Raw genomic sequence first — 15,915 nt, forward strand, 5'->3', positions numbered from 1 at the left:
GCCGTGTGTGTTTGTACCCTTAGGAGACAAATCTTCCATGCCTCTGTCTCACATTGTGTGTGTTTGCTGAGATTAGGCTGATGATGCAGACAGGGGGCAGGTGAGATGTCACAGGAGGCTTGGCTGGATCCCCCAATCCCCTGAGTGATTCACAATCTCTGACTGGCCAGAAGCAGGTGTTGCACTGATTTCGCTGATTGTGCAGAAGTGTGCAGTGAAATTAGGGCTGTGTTCACACATGTTGGAGTGTCATTGCAGTACTGCAGCATATTCACAAAAATGATGCAGTAACACAACTAAATGATGCTAAACGGCAGAGAGGATCAGAGCCGGCATTGCCAATTCCACCTGGACAAAAAACAAAGCATAAACAGTAAATCCCATCTAAGATAATATCAGAAATTATCTTAAGGATATTATATCATCGGATAAGTTCTTATTGTAGGGCTCAACTTCAAAGATAAAAGATGCTTAATCATAATATGTGCGTGGAAATTAAAAGAAAAAAAAAAATCTAAAAGTTCATTACTTTATTCCAGCGTTACAGGTAGAGAATACAGCGTGCTGTATGGTGTTACAGGTAGAGAATACAGTGTGCTGTGTGGTGTTACAGGTAGAGAATACAGCGTGCTGTGCGGTGTTACAGATAGAGAATACAGTGAGCTGTGTAGTGTTACAGGTAGAGAATACAGTGTGCTGTGCGGTGTTACAGATAGAGAATACAGCACGCTGTGTGGTGTTACAGGTAGAGAATATAGTGCTGTGTGGTGTTACAGGTAGAGAATACAGCGCAATGTGTGGTGTTACAGGTAGAGAATACAGCATGCTGTGTGGGTGGGACAACAATAAAATAATAGAGTGCTGCAAATAATTCAGTAACACAATGAAACTGCAATGTGTGAAAACAGCCTAGATGTTCTGCAACAGATTTGGGCGGGGAATGTGCAGGGTGGGGGACTGTGATGAACAACTGAGGGAAAGCATTGCATCCTGGAACCTGTAGTACTGTGTACAACTGCTCTACCAGGAAGTGCAGAAACACAAAACAGAACAAAACCCCCCCCCAAAACAAATGGATTTTTGGTTTCAAAACTGGAATAGATAGGTAAGTAATGCTTTATGCTTCTGCAGAAGTTTAATTTTTTTAACCTCTACTTGGAGTTCCCCTTTAAAGGTCCAAGGCACCAGGAAAACAGACAATTTATGTACTCCCACTACCTACTTGCTACAAAATTATTAGTGCACTGTTCCACACCAAGTTCTTGGAATGATATGAATTTTTCCATGAATATATTGCTCGTTGGACATTATCTTACTGTATAAACTCAAGTTATCCTTGCCTTTTTTTAAATCCTTTTGGCTGTTGTAAGTAAAAAGAAAATGCCAACAATATGCACTTAGAGTGACTCTGTGCCCACAATCTGACCCCCCAAACCACTTGCACCTTTGGATAGCTGCTTTTAATCCAAGACCTGTCCTGGGGTCCGTTCGGCAGGTGATGCAGTTATTGTCCTAAAAACAACTTTTAAACTTGCAGCCCTGTGTCAAATTGGTGTGGCCTAGAGTGTTTGCCCAAGCCTTGCACGCCTCTCCGTCCCTCCTCCCCACCCTCATCATTAGGAATGCCCTGGGCAAGATTTTTCCTATACATCACCTGTCTGGACACTGCACTGGATGTGCTGGATCGTTAAGGCCCATGTGCAGTGTTCACACAAGTGATGAATAGGAAAAAAAACTTCCCAAGGCATTCCAAATTATAAGGAGGTTAGGGAGGAGGGACGGAGAGGCAGTTCAAGGCTTGGGCACACAAACTCTAGGCCACGCTAATTTGACATAGGACTGCAAGTTTAAAAGTTGTTTTATAGGACAATAACTGCATCACCTGCCAAACAGACCCCAGGACAGATCTTAAAAGCATCTATCCAAAAGGTACAAGCGGTTGGGTGGGAGGGGGCAGATTGTGGGTACAGAGTTGCTTTAATAGTACAAAAAACACAGCATGATGACCACAGAACCAGTCCTGGGCCCACTGATCTGGAATTATTTGATTTGTGCTGGGTGTAAACTTCTGCTGATTAACAAGAACAGGGCGGTAAATCGTTTGCAGCCTTTCTGTTTGATTTATTGGGCGGTGTTTTTGTTTGTGCAGATCAGATTTGCTGTAAATGATTTTCACTTTTGCATTTCTTTTTAAAAGGCTAGTGAAAAACATTATTTGATTTGATATAAAACTATAACTGGGCCATTAACCCATTTGATTCAATTCATTCGGGGGCCTCACTATTCTGATTCTAAACATACTCGCTAAATTGAATTTTATCTTCCCTTAGAGGGGAGAAGTGGTGCAGCGCATAAAGCACAAGTCCCTGTAGATCAGTAAGTTCCTGTTGCAAGAACAAAAATTCAGTCCGTCATAATTGTCAGAACGGTTATATTCTCTATACCATTGCAAGACATCTGACCATTCCCGTGCAAGATTTATTTAGTTTTAAACTATCTGTATCCAGTGATACAGCCCTATTATTGGGTTGTCAGTAGGGATGGTCCGAACCTGCCGAGGTTCGGGTTCGTATGAACCCGAACGCTCGGCAGCAGATTCCCGCTGTCTGTCCACGGAGCGGGCGGATCCAGTGGGAGTAACGCCCTGAAAACTGGAATACAGCCTATGGCTATGGCTGTATCCCAGTTTTCCAGGCGGTCCTCCCGCTGGATCCGCCCGCTCCGCGGAGCAGGCAGACAGCGGGAATCATTACTGAGGGTTCTGGTTCATACGAACCCGAACCGAACTCGGTTCGGACCATCCCTAGTTGTCAGGATTCCAATAATATTACTTTGGGGAATTACATATGTGCAACCTCCAAATATATATATAAAGGGGAACAAAAAGCAGGTTAGACAAATCTATTGCAAAGGAGTTGCAGTTCCGATGCAGTTAGTAGTTTGTTCCAGAGTCCGGTAAGACCATTAGGACCACTGCCCACCCCCAAATTAGCGCTATGGGGGGCGGGCAGTGCTCCTAACGGGTGACCTAGCAATTCGAATGGTCTTACCGGACTAAGGGGAACAGGACTAACTGCACCAGAACGACATACGTTCCTCCTTGGTGTCTCCTGTGCAGTAGGGACATATCAGCAGGTTAGATTCATCTCCAATCCTCCAATCCAGCACTTGACATTGGGGAGGGGGCTATGAGCGGTTTATGAGAAACACTGTTTTTGCTAAATAAAACATGACTCTATGAGATTCTCAACACTGCGGTAAATCTGTGAAGTTTGACACTCCTGCCAACAACCTTCGACTGGTAGAAGCATCACACACTGAAATTCTTCTTTCATCAAAACGGCACATGGGGAAGGAAAGGAAGACAAAACAAACAAAAAACTGCAGTGACACGGAAAAGGGCAAAGACGATGGAAAGGCGATGCAGCAATGCATTCTGATGAGAGGTATGGCAGCACTGGAGCAGAAGATGTAGCACACATCAGACTTTTCCTCTGAAGCGTCATAACTAGACATTTATATTCAGGACAAGTAACAATCCCTGCTGATAACTATACCTACTGAAATGTTATTTTTGGCTCTCAGGGCTTATGCACAGTGGCAGGCATGGAGCTTGTACTGCTGTTTAGTGTGGAGCTGTAGAGCCTCTACTCACTGTCCTCACACAATCTTTTTTTCAGTGAGAATCCTAGAGAAGTAAAAGCACTGTATCATACACCTATGGCACCCTTATTAAAGGGTTTGTCTAGGATAAGACAACATGGCTGCTTTCTTCAAAGAAACAGGGCCAAGTATGTTTGTGTGGTATTGCAGTCCAGCTCTATTCCTTAAGCTTAGCTGTAAGGCTCCGTTCACACAGCATTCTCCGCCGCGGAATCCCGCCAGCCTCCAATCCCGCCAGCCTCCAGAATTACATACACGCAGCAGTTGTTCAGACCGCTGCGTGTATGTAGTGAAAGTGATCTGCCAGGACCTAGCGGACTTGCAGCATTATTAACGCTGCGAGTCGGTACGTGTGAAGCTACTCTGAATCTGCAACTTCAAATCTGCTGCAGATCCTGTAGATGTGAACGCACCCTAAAAGGGGGGTTATTCAGGATTTTTTTTTTTAAATTGTTTCTTTTTTATTGAAATAGCGCCACTCTTGTCTTTAGTTTGTATGTGGTATTGCAGCTCAGTTTAACTGAGGGGAATGGAGTTGTAATACCATACACAAGGACAGGTGTAGTCTTTTTGGAGGAAAGTAAATCTTTTTTTATCCCCTAATACCAGACAACTTGTGGACAGGTACAGTATGTGACTACTTTAGAAAAACACTGGGGGACATTTATCAAACTAATTGCGCCTGTTTTTAGTCTAATATATCTAGTTTTTGCTCAAAATAAATCTAATATGAATTTATGAAGCTTTTTTAGACAAGACTATACAAATTAGATGCGACTTTTTTAATTAGATTTTTTCTTGATAATTAGATCGAAAGTGTGCCAGAATTCTTTTTTAGCTAAATTTATTAACTGTCAATTTTTAAAAAAGTCGCATATATTGGCGCATCGCTACGTCCGCTCCGAACCAGGTGAATTTATTTGACTAATTAAAAGACCATTATTTTTAAGACACATTTACTATGCTATTAGACAATTTACATACATTTGACTAAACACATTAGATTGGAAATTATGCCAAAACATCTTTGACAAAATCGTGTTTTTAGATTTGTTAGTAAATATCCCCCACAGTTTTTTTTTTTTTATGTGGAATACAAAACAGAGCCATATTAGGGCTCTATGTGTAGAGCAATAAATAGAAAGACTACTACAATCATATATTCCAATATTATACTGTTCATGCGCAAAATAAAAAGGACAGAATCCCACAAAAATGGGTCTAACCAAAACGAATAAGTTCTTTGGATCCCATTGGTTCTTTACTTTTGACAAAGGGGGTCCCAATTGAAGGATCTCCTCTATGGACTTCCCTGTGAGAATAATGTCAAAGAGAGGCATCTTCTTATGGCATAAAACTAAAATCGGGACCTTACAAATAGCTGCACACCGAAGACCTTAACTTGGGGGCTGTTGCAAGAAAACATGTTGTCCTACGAGGGTGACATAGATAGGTTACATAGAAAAAAAAAGGACCAAATTACTCCCAAAAAGACACAGTACGCAAGTTTCTCAAATTAATACAAAAGATTACCAGATGTAAAAGGAGAAGGTAAAACTACGTCACACTGAGCAGTGCACACTTTCCACGTCCGGGAGGATATTAGGTTTGTACTTTTTCTTTTCACATGCACAAATATCTAAATCCCATGCAGTGAAAAGTGTGGAAATCCAGCAGAGTAAAGATAAGGAAAAAGAAAGAGCATTCCTGCCACACCTTATCTCACTCAGCTGCAGCTGCCCTATGCCCTGGATGTCAGATCACAGGGAACAGCAGCTGTAAGACTGGGTGAAGGGCATCACTGTATTACTGGCTAATGACACGGCCACATGCCAGCTTTTAACTGCTGGCTTGTGACTTCACAGAGACACCCTAACAAGGCATACAGCAATATCATCTTAAACAAGAGGTCTATTCACTTCTTATTTATTCAATGGAGCACTTATAATATGTGTGCTCTAATAAGTAGTAGAGGTAATGGTCTTTGACATATCCATAAGATATACCAAAGGAAAATGCTAATGCATATAGACAAGCTTGATGACATATGCATCCCCGTATGAACAACATATAAGATTGTATGGACCTGTATATAGCAGCCACTGACTCAAGCTGGCAACACAATTTTAAGACTGCTAAAAAGACCAGTTTTGACCATTTACTGCCAGCCATTGGCACAAAACAATGAGACAGGTGGCAAACAGGCACATATCTATCTAAAAGGTGATCTGCTGTAGATTTTGGATTTTTCAATTATTGTTGGATATACGGGTGTTGCGCAGTTGTTCATAGCAAAAGACAGATCGGCATCCCAGTGATGACGGCCAAGACTAGTCCACAGATCATGGCAGTCATCCAAGGCAATCAGGGCTTATTCACATCAAGTTTTGCCGTTCTGTGTCACATATACGTCTGCACCCCATTTTGAAAGCGGTTGCTACACTCTTGATTCCCACAAAATGTATGTGCTGAAAATGATTTGAACATAATAAACACCTGACTACGTTCAACCTATTACAGTTAATGCTGCGCGTACCAGTACATTAACATATAAGTAAGCATCCGATTTTACCAGGATGCGGATTGCAATGTACTCTCCGCAAATTTTGCACTCTGCATAGACTTCTATTGGGGTGTCTGTTCCAGAATTACAGACCGTAATACATGTCCTATTTTTTTTTCGTCGCGGATTGCGAATCCGCAAATTAACTGGATGTATGAATTGCACCATTAAAAATAATGGGTTGTAAAAGATTCCATATTTCCTGGTCCCTAAAAATAGATAAAAATTACTGAAGTGTGAATAAGGCCTAAAGGAGAAGTCCAGCCTCAGCCGACTACTGCCCGCGATTAGTGGTCCTGCCGGAAGGCATCCCCCCCTGTTTCGGCTGATGCACAGGTCGCTCAATCAATGAGTGACTGGAGTAGCGACACTGGCTGAGCGGCGGTCATGGTATGTGCAGCGGACCCCAAGAGGGATTCCAGAGCGGCGATCTGGGACTGAAGAGGCACAGGGAGAGGCAAGGTAATACTCTTTGCTACTTTCCCCCATGCCTCTGCTTTTTAGGGCGCCTTCACACGTACTGTATCGCTGTGTATTTATCGCTGCGAGTTTCTCGCACATAAATCCACAGTGATACCGATTGCTATCAAGCCAATGTATGTGTATTTTCACTGCGTATTTGGTGCGATTTTTACATGCAAGTTTTGATTTTCATATGATTTTCACAGGCGACTTCAACACCACAAAAAACGCAGCTACTTTCATGCGAGTTTGATGAGAGTGCTGTGCGAGAAATAAGCAGTGATATGGTGTGAAGGCACCCTAAAAAAAAAAAATAAAAAAAAAAGAGGGAGGCCGGACTGGGGTGATGAAACTGCAGCACTTTGGACATACAGCAGTAGGTGCAATGCTATGTGTGGTGATGAAATGAGAGGGAAGCCTTAATTTACCTTGTGGATCATCGTCAGAAGGCAGACTGGCTCAACTTGCAGGCTTTAAGGGGCTCTCTTCCCTCCTGCACATAGCAGATGTTAAAGGGAAATTCCCATGTCAACTAATATAGTTATACTTGTAGGGCTCGTCAAGTTAAAAAAATTTGGAAATACATTCTTTAGCAAACTTGCCTCTTCCTTCTGATATGCCGATCTATTCCTTCCATTGTTGATGGCTTGTTGTCTAGGTTACCGATCACAACTCGGCTCTAAAAGCAGTCGTCTGGCTAGTGTGTACAGATAAAGGATATATATAGTATCTGTGTACATCTCAGGTATATCTGTCTATATCAGTCTGGCTGCTTGTACAGCAGGTGGTCGGTAACCTAGACAACAAGCCACAAACAATAAGAGGAAAAGAGTAGGCATATCATATTAATAGAAGGAGTGAAGTTTGCTAAATGAAAGTATTTCCCAAAATAGTTAACTTGACGAGCACTAAAAGCTTAAAGGACAACTCCCGCGGGACCCCAAAAAAAAAAAAAACACAGACACACACAGACACCATACTCACCATCTCTCCGGTGACGATCGCCACTCGATTCGCCCGCCGTCCGCCTCTCCGTCGCCGCCGTCCGCCATCCAGCGATGTCTCCAACTTCCGGGTCCAGGGGATGGAAAAGGCTGCCAGTGCGCTTGCTCACCGGCAGCCTTTTCATTGGCTGGAGCGCATCACATGGCTTCCAGCAAGCTCAGCCAATCAGGGCTGAGCAAGCTGGAAGCCATGTGATGCGCTCCAGCCAATGAAAAGGCTGCTGGTGCGCATGTGCACCAGCAGCCTTTTCATCCCCATTCACTTTGCATGAAGACGCCGAGGAGGAAGAAGACCCGGACCGCCCCTCGGCTCTGACGTCGTCGTCACCAGATGCCGCCCCGGAGAAGAGGACCGTGACGATCGTAATAGGTAATGTATACATTCCTTAACTTCCGGGGTGGGGGGTCGGGGGTCCGAAAGTGGGGGAAGGGGGCCAGGCCGGGTATTTAACCACATTACAAAGTTATATAACTTTGTAATGTGTGTTAAATGAGCAAAAAAAAAATTTTGTGGGAGTTGTCCTTTAATTGTTAGTTTTATGTTAGTTGAGAACAGCATACCCCCACTTCCTGTGAAGACTTGAGGTGTTTGTTTTTGTTTTTTTGTTTTTTTTTAAAGAGGTTATCCAGTTCTACAAAAACATGGCCACTTTTGCACCACTCTTGTCTCCAGGTTTGGTGGGGTTAACTGCAAACCCCACCTGACCTGGAGACAAAAGTAGGGCAAAAAGTGGCCATGTTTTTGTAGCGCTGGATAACCCCTTTAATATTTTTATGCGCTTTTTGGTAAATAAAGTGAATTGCAAATATGTTAGGAATCACATAAGATATCAAATAAAAGGATGTTTAAAATGACAGCGCACATTTAGGAGTAGTAGAGAAGTTCTAAAGTTTTAGTATACATGACCCAATATTTGCAGTACTCATCCGCTACATTCACTTTTAGGTATAATTACCCTTGAGCGTACATGACATCAGACGTGTGAAATGCATGAATTCAGACAAATTCCAAAATCTACTCATCCAAAGAATAAAATGAAAACAGACTCATCCAGGAGAGAATGATTTCACAATTTGGCTGCCATGCAAACTGGTCACAGATAGACCCGCTGACTCTCCCACTGAGAATTTAATTTCACTAGTGCTGCCTGGCCAAAAGGTAATGTAATGAGTTGTTAATTTTCAATAAACATATGATTTGCCTTTTTTTCCACTGTCTGCACCACCTCTCTGGCTGTCCTCAAGAAATTCTCACTGAAAAGTGTTCAAGTGGAAATAAGCGCAAATTAGTGGCCGTCATAGAAACACATCGCAATATCACAGCTTTATGTGATCTGCCAATTACCGCTGTGAAACTGAGCAAATGCTAACAGACTTCTCCGCTAACATTTTAAGGAATTAAAAGGCCAACCTAAATATTACTTCACATATGTGTTTAAGCAATGTTTATAAAAAAATTTATATTTATAAGAAAGGAATATTTTACATAGAAATAAAATAAGTATTGTGTGTAACTTCTTGTAAGTTACTTGTAGCATTGTAGGGTGATAACTGTTCATTTAGGGCCCTATTCCACCGGACGATTATCGTTTGCATAATCGTTAACAATCTCAAACGACCGCTATTGCGAAAGACCTGAAAACGTTCATTCATTTCCATGGAACGATAATCGTTTACTTATGATTGTAATTGCGATAGGTTTTTCTTCGTTATTTATTCGCTATTGCGTATGTATCTATTGCGAATGACCGAACAATGTCTTATTCAATGCAAAAGATTTGCAAATATTTTGCGAATGAGCAACGATAAAAATAGGTCCAGGTCTTATAAAGCGATCAACGATTTCTCGTTCGGCCGTTAATCGTTAACTGCATTTCAACCGAACAATTATTGTTTAGATTCGAACGATTTAATGATAATCTGGACGATAATCGTCCGGTGGAATAGGGCCCTTAGATTGTAAGCTCTAGGGGGCATTCAGATGCTCCTTATATCACAGATGCTACGGAGCATGAAGCTGTGGGCCAGCATCAGGAAATCCAGGCATCATTTATCATTATGATGCCGGGAGCTCCGGACTGGTTCAAATCTTCTTGCTTCTGTACTGACACAGCCACATGGTCAAGGATCTAAATGTAGGTCATTTTATTCATGACAGGTTTTTAGACTTTTTTTTTTTTTTTAACAGGCCCACAGACCTCTACTTTTTTATTGCCAGATCCCAACAAGACATTAGGATCTACTACAGATGTATCATCTACCAAAACAAGCAAACCTAGCTAAGCATCTGTTCTGGGAGGAAAAAAAAAAAAAAAGGTCAACCTCAAGTTGGATTTCTGTGACCATTGCCGCTACAACCTATAGGAGATGTGTTTAACCATACTAAGCATACACTAATAAGGAGAACAACAGGTTGGTGGGATCTAATGTGCTAATAACAATTATAAATACTATTACAACTTGAACCTGCAGGCAGCGCTGTATACACTCCGCTAATGGTCATAAAGTTAATATGAATGAGAAACCCTACCTCTAATGTCTGCGGCACCAAAATACCAAGTGCTGAGGAGGTGAACCTTTCATATTAAGTGCCCAGAGATCTCTAACCCTTCCTCTTGACTGTGTGGCAGCTCTAGAAATTTTGTGCTTGAACCCTAGAGCTTGACAAAGACCAGTTCTGGTTGAAACGTAGCATTTTTCTGTATCTGGACATGGACTAAAGCCTTGAAAATTGGTACTCCTGTGGATGCTGTTAAATTCTCCATTTGTTTGAACCATATAATAGCTGTCACCTACAGCTGAGAGGAGGGCCAGGAAAGTGACTGGAGCAAAAAGGTCTGGGCATCTAACAAGAAGGGACCACCTCCTAGGCACTTGCATTCATGGCACCAGGACATTAAAATTAAATGGGGTTATCCAGTAAAAAGATTTTTTGGGGTCTAATAAATGCACCCAGGCTGTAAAATGAAAGAAAAAAAGACTAATTATTTATTTTGCTCCCCCATTACCCCTGCGTCTAGTCTCTAGTGCCCTCTACTTCTTAGTGCTGGGGTTAGCAAAGTGGTGTGCCGCTTCAGTCAGGTAGGGTCTTAATGCAACCCTAGCCCCAGGAACTAGTACACAGCAGAGACCCGATGCCAGGGCAACAGAGTCTGTGGAGAAGACAGCCTCCAAAAACTAGGTTTCCTGACCTGTAACCTGTATTACCATCAATGAAGTATTTTTGCACTGCTCTTCCCCTCCTCTATACAGCTCAGAACTGCTAAGAGACTCCTCAATAAAGCTAACCATAAACACATACATGTCGGCAGACAAACAAGATCAGTGAAGATCAGCCAAATGCCTACCCACAAATACATCTATAAAACAGCTCCCATGGCCCGAACAAGTGCACCAACTCTTATGAATATTTATGAGGAAACAGATTAAATTCAGGACAATCACAATACAAGTAATTTAAGAAAATGACCACCAGATATGTCTGCAAGATATGATCCATTCTCATGATAAACGTCTTTCAAGTTCAAAGAAATGTCTGGTTCTGGCAGATCTGTGACCCACAATTGTAGTGGGTCACAGATCTGCGGGGTTAAAAGATGGATGTTGCCATTTATATCAGTTGTGAATTTCAGATACTATAAAGAGAACAAAGCCTGTACAGAAACACATCAAAGACCAGGCAGCCAGGAAGTACTATAAAGTAGCCATACAAAAGATGGACTTATTAGCATTCTCTGTAGAAAACACAACGTACAAACTGGAGGCCCAAACAAGGGCCCATTACTACTTCAGGAGGCAGCCTCCTCCGTACTGAGACTAAGCTGAAAATACTATAATCGTGTTAAGTCAAAGTCATAAAAAACTATGACAATAGGAAGCTTTCATAGAGACATAATCTAATTCTACACACTGCATTAAGGGCTCACCCATTCACAGCAAGAAGCATCAGCCATTGACTGCCTACTCTATTGTGTCTACGTATGATCAGTCCATAATATGCATTTATGACACAGATACTGGATGATGTCCATGAGAAAACGTACACCGCTTACCAAAGGCCCCAACTCGGCCTGTAGTATTGAGCACCAGTTACTTTACCACCTAATCTAAGAATAAAAAGGTACATTGAACTTTTTTCCCCCTTTGAATCATCTTATAGGGTTCTGTTTGACGGATATAGAGAAGAAAGTCAATTGTCAGATTACGCATTCAAAGTAAAAATATATATAGGATCCATATAGGAAGCAAATCATTTGGCTGCTCTGTACTGTAGACTTATGACCAATCTCAAATCCCCAGTGGTTGCCCTGCAGACACTTTATCACTAGCCCCATAGACCACTGACTGATGTTTATGGCAGCCTGCACTCTGTCAATACAGTCCAGACGCCGGCATGACATAAAAAAACTGCAGCAGTAAGCAGTTTTACATATAAGACTTTTACATACTACTACATCTACTTCTTAAATAGACACTAAAGTCAAAGGTAAAATCTTAATTGTTGACCTTAAATGACAAATTGTACATAGTGTCTGAAGGATATATTCACAGGCAATATCATATCTGTGCCGCCATTCAACATATGTTGGATTACAATAGCTAAAGTGCTATAAAACTTTGCTAGTGCTGCAAAAATCCATGTATTTATCACAGGGTTTCACGGAGCAGCTACTGCATGGAGATGAAGCATAATCCACATATAGCGGCTTCACAATTGTGCTCTGTGATGCCAGTTTTCTCGCACAATTGTGCAGCCATATTGGCTGCTGTACGTAGGCAGCACTTTTTGCACATGTAGTTGCTGCTCCAGGACCAGAACTGTTTCAACTGCTCAAACTAGATTGCAACCATTATAGTCAGAGGATCTGTTAGGAAAGTCCATCAAAGATTCAGTCAAATGTCCAAGACAAAATCATAACAGGGAAAAGCCAGAACGCGCTTTGCAGGACTCATCTTCCACGGCAATAAAAGGAACGGATGAAAAATTCCACAGTTCAGTTCCATAATTGTTCCACCTTGACCCCAATATTGATATTGTTCTAGGAAATTGCTAAGTTTGGTGACATTTATATAGCATCTTAATATACATTAGCGTCTTTAGCTCTACTCCTGTTTACACACAGGATGCTCCTTACTGTAACCAAAAAGAAAATCAATGAATTTCCAGTAAGTAAAATGGAAAGTATATAAATGTTTCACTAGGTTCCACTGTTTATCCATTACTCCACCAAAACACACTGTGTTATGGGGGGGACACGAGTCCAGGAATCTCTCATTGGTGTACTTAGTCTTAGTATCACAGTCCCCAGGCTCTGTATATGGTGTAACAAGGTGCAACAGTTTTGCCCAGAGTGTTTCCACAAGTTTACAGAAATAAGTTGGGTTTTGTTCACATACTGGTTTCTGGGTAAGCTGGGATATCGGCCAACATGGCTGCCAATTGAGCTGCCACAGGCATAGTGACTCAGTTTTCCCAGACTCCTGAAAGCCAAAGTTATGCAATGAAACTGAAGTGGTGGGATGTATCACTGAATACATAGGCAAATTCACCAGTGGAGTGACTGGAAAACCCTTCCGGCCCATAAACCCGTACTCCAGTCCTTACTTATTATTACAGACTCAGATGCTTAATATCCTATTGCAGCTCGTTAAAAGGATTTTGGAAACATACAGAAAATTAGCCAAATTAATGCTATACCTACAGCCTGACTTAACATTTCACCATTGCACAAAACACTGGCATCACAAGCCAAACAGCGCACTAGAGACTATGAATAATTGAGGAGCAGGGGGGATTGATTGAATCCAGAAGATAAGACCAGAGACCAGTTGCTTCTCATCTGTCTCCGAGCTCGGCAGGATCCGGCATCCGACCTCCAGTGGTCTGGGAACAGGACGGATTGCGACATCTCTGATACTATCCCATCACATTGTAAACCAACTACAGGAAGAGAAATTAACAGTTCTAATATACGTCCCGTAGTCACAAGGAAAACTAAGATTTGCAAGGCTGACTTGAGAATCCTGGAACACATGAAGGTTTACTCAGATCTTACATGTTACAACAAGCAGTGCGCTGCAATAAAAAAAACTGTGAATCACAGAAGGCAGGTCTATGTATCTGGAGCTGGTTTGTTTCCTAAGGGGACAGTAAGTGTCATTTATATATATAGGCCCACAAACCGCTCTCCATGCATACCCTGGAGGGATGGTGGGAATACTCAAACTGATTTGCAAGACTCCCCTGAGAGAGTGTCAGCAGTCCAGCCTGTAACTCATACTCCCCAGGGAAGATAGACAAAAGACAGATAATATGGTAGCCAAGAACCGGCATATGTAACCGGCTATGGATAAGTTGAGACGGGTAGGTTATTACTACAAGCATAACAGAGATTTGAGCTAATAGAGTAACACAAATGATAACCTTCATGGATCTTCAATGGGAAATCCCTAAAATGTTCAATACTACAGATTATGGTCAAAACAAGGGTATACTCTCATAGTCATTTTGACATTAATTGAAGACAACACAAAAAAGTTAGACCCCCTCTGCCAATATGTAAGTGCACTGGAAGCGGTCCGGCTCTGGTTACATTATTTCTCTATTGGGAATATCTTCATGTATCCGGATGATTGGGGCAATGTTCGCCATAGATGCGATCACAGGATCGCTCACAATCACTTCCATTATTCCAATAGGAGATCTCCCCATACAGAGGTATAGGACAGTGATTCCAATAGATCTCTCCCCATACAGAGGTATAGCACTGATCTTTCCCCATACAGAGGTATAGGACTGTGCATGGCCCTGATCTCTCCCCATACAGAGGTATAGGACTGTGCATGGCCCTGATCTCTCCCCATACAGAGGTATAGCACTGATCTCTCCCCATACAGAGGTATAGGACTGTGCATGGCCCTGATCTCTCCCCATACAGAGGTATAGGACTGTGCATGGCCCTGATCTCTCCCCATACAGAGGTATAGGACTGTGCATGGCCCTGATCTCTCACCATACAGAGGTATAGGACTGTGCATGGCCCTGATCTCTCCCCATACAGAGGTATAGGACTGTGCATGGCCCTGATCTCTCCCCATACAGAGGTATAGCACTGTGCATGGCCCTGATCTCTCCCCATACAGAGGTAGAGCACTGATCTCTCCCTATACAGAGGTATAGGACTGTGCATGGCCCTGATCTCTAGGTCTGTGCCTCAGGTGTATACATAAGTTGTGGCCATAGCCCTCCGTATAGAGCTGGATCCGTCCCCGGCAGCAGGTAACATACAGGCATGTCCCAGCCCTGGCAGCAGCCGCACATGTGTGATCTGTGCCCAGTGATGGTATAATAGCCGGCAGAGCCCGGTGAGATGGGCGCTGGGGATGAATGACATCATGTGGCGGTGACCGTACAATCCCCGGCTATAGCATCCATGTGCCCCCTCCCCACACCCTGCACATCCCTCGCAGGCCCCCGTCACGGTGCGGGTCTCCCCGGGCCCGCTCCCCGCTCTCACCTCGGCAGCGGTGTGTTCCCGGCCCCGGTCTCCTCCTGACGTATTCCCAGTGCGGCTCCCGGACACGGCGCGGACACCCGGCGGCCTCTAAGCTTCCCTCAGCTCCCGGCTTGAGAGTGACGGCGGCACCGGGGAGGAGGGGTGAGGGAGGGGAGCTGGATGGGAGGAGGAGGAGAAGGTGGAGATGGAAGGCCCTTCCTCCCTCCCGGCCGGCTGTATCCAGGCTCTGTGTGCGGGCAGTGCTGCCCCTGCCTCCCCGTGTCCTCAGTGCTCCCGGAGCCGCGGCCTGTGTGCGCCTGTGAGCGGTATACAAGCGGCTCTCCTCCGCCTACAGCGCGCTATGGTCCCGGTGTGTGGCCGCCTTCCTGACGGGATCCTCCCTGGCTGGGTGTGCCTGGCTCCATTATCCCTAATGTCGCTTCCTCTCCTGCCTCCGTCTTCCCCGTCGTTCCCTCCTCTGTCATCTCCTCCCATTCCTCTCCCAGTGGTTGTCTGCTCATCCTCCTCCTCACCATTATCTCCTCACTTTCCTCTTCTTCTTCTCACCTCTTGGTTATTGGCTGAAAGATTTCTGTCAGAAATTTGAAATCATCAAAAAAGGAAAAAAAAAAAAAACAATCATTTTGCGGAGAACAAAATTCTGAGTTGACACTTGATTTTAGGCAAATTATCACTGGTATCCATCAGCATGCGGCCAAGAAATGCC

General features: G+C 43.3%; 1 protein-coding gene across 4 annotated transcripts in view; it reads right to left on the bottom strand.

Annotated features, from left to right (window-relative positions):
- Nucleotides 1-15,665, bottom strand: part of RAPH1 (Ras association (RalGDS/AF-6) and pleckstrin homology domains 1) — a 118,299-nt gene extending 102,634 nt beyond the window's left edge. Inside the window, exon 1 of one of the 4 annotated variants that reach the window (XM_069983405.1) lies at nt 15,210-15,661. The gene's annotated coding sequence lies outside the window, so the exon portion shown is untranslated. Of the gene's footprint in view, nt 1-15,209 lie in introns of all 4 variants that reach the window. The other 3 variants (XM_069983406.1, XM_069983407.1, XM_069983408.1) reach the window with 3 other exon arrangements.
- Between the last annotated feature and the right edge of the window lie 250 nt (nt 15,666-15,915).

This window comes from Dendropsophus ebraccatus, chromosome 9 (assembly GCF_027789765.1).
Source record: "Dendropsophus ebraccatus isolate aDenEbr1 chromosome 9, aDenEbr1.pat, whole genome shotgun sequence".
NCBI lineage: Eukaryota > Metazoa > Chordata > Amphibia > Anura > Hylidae > Dendropsophus > Dendropsophus ebraccatus.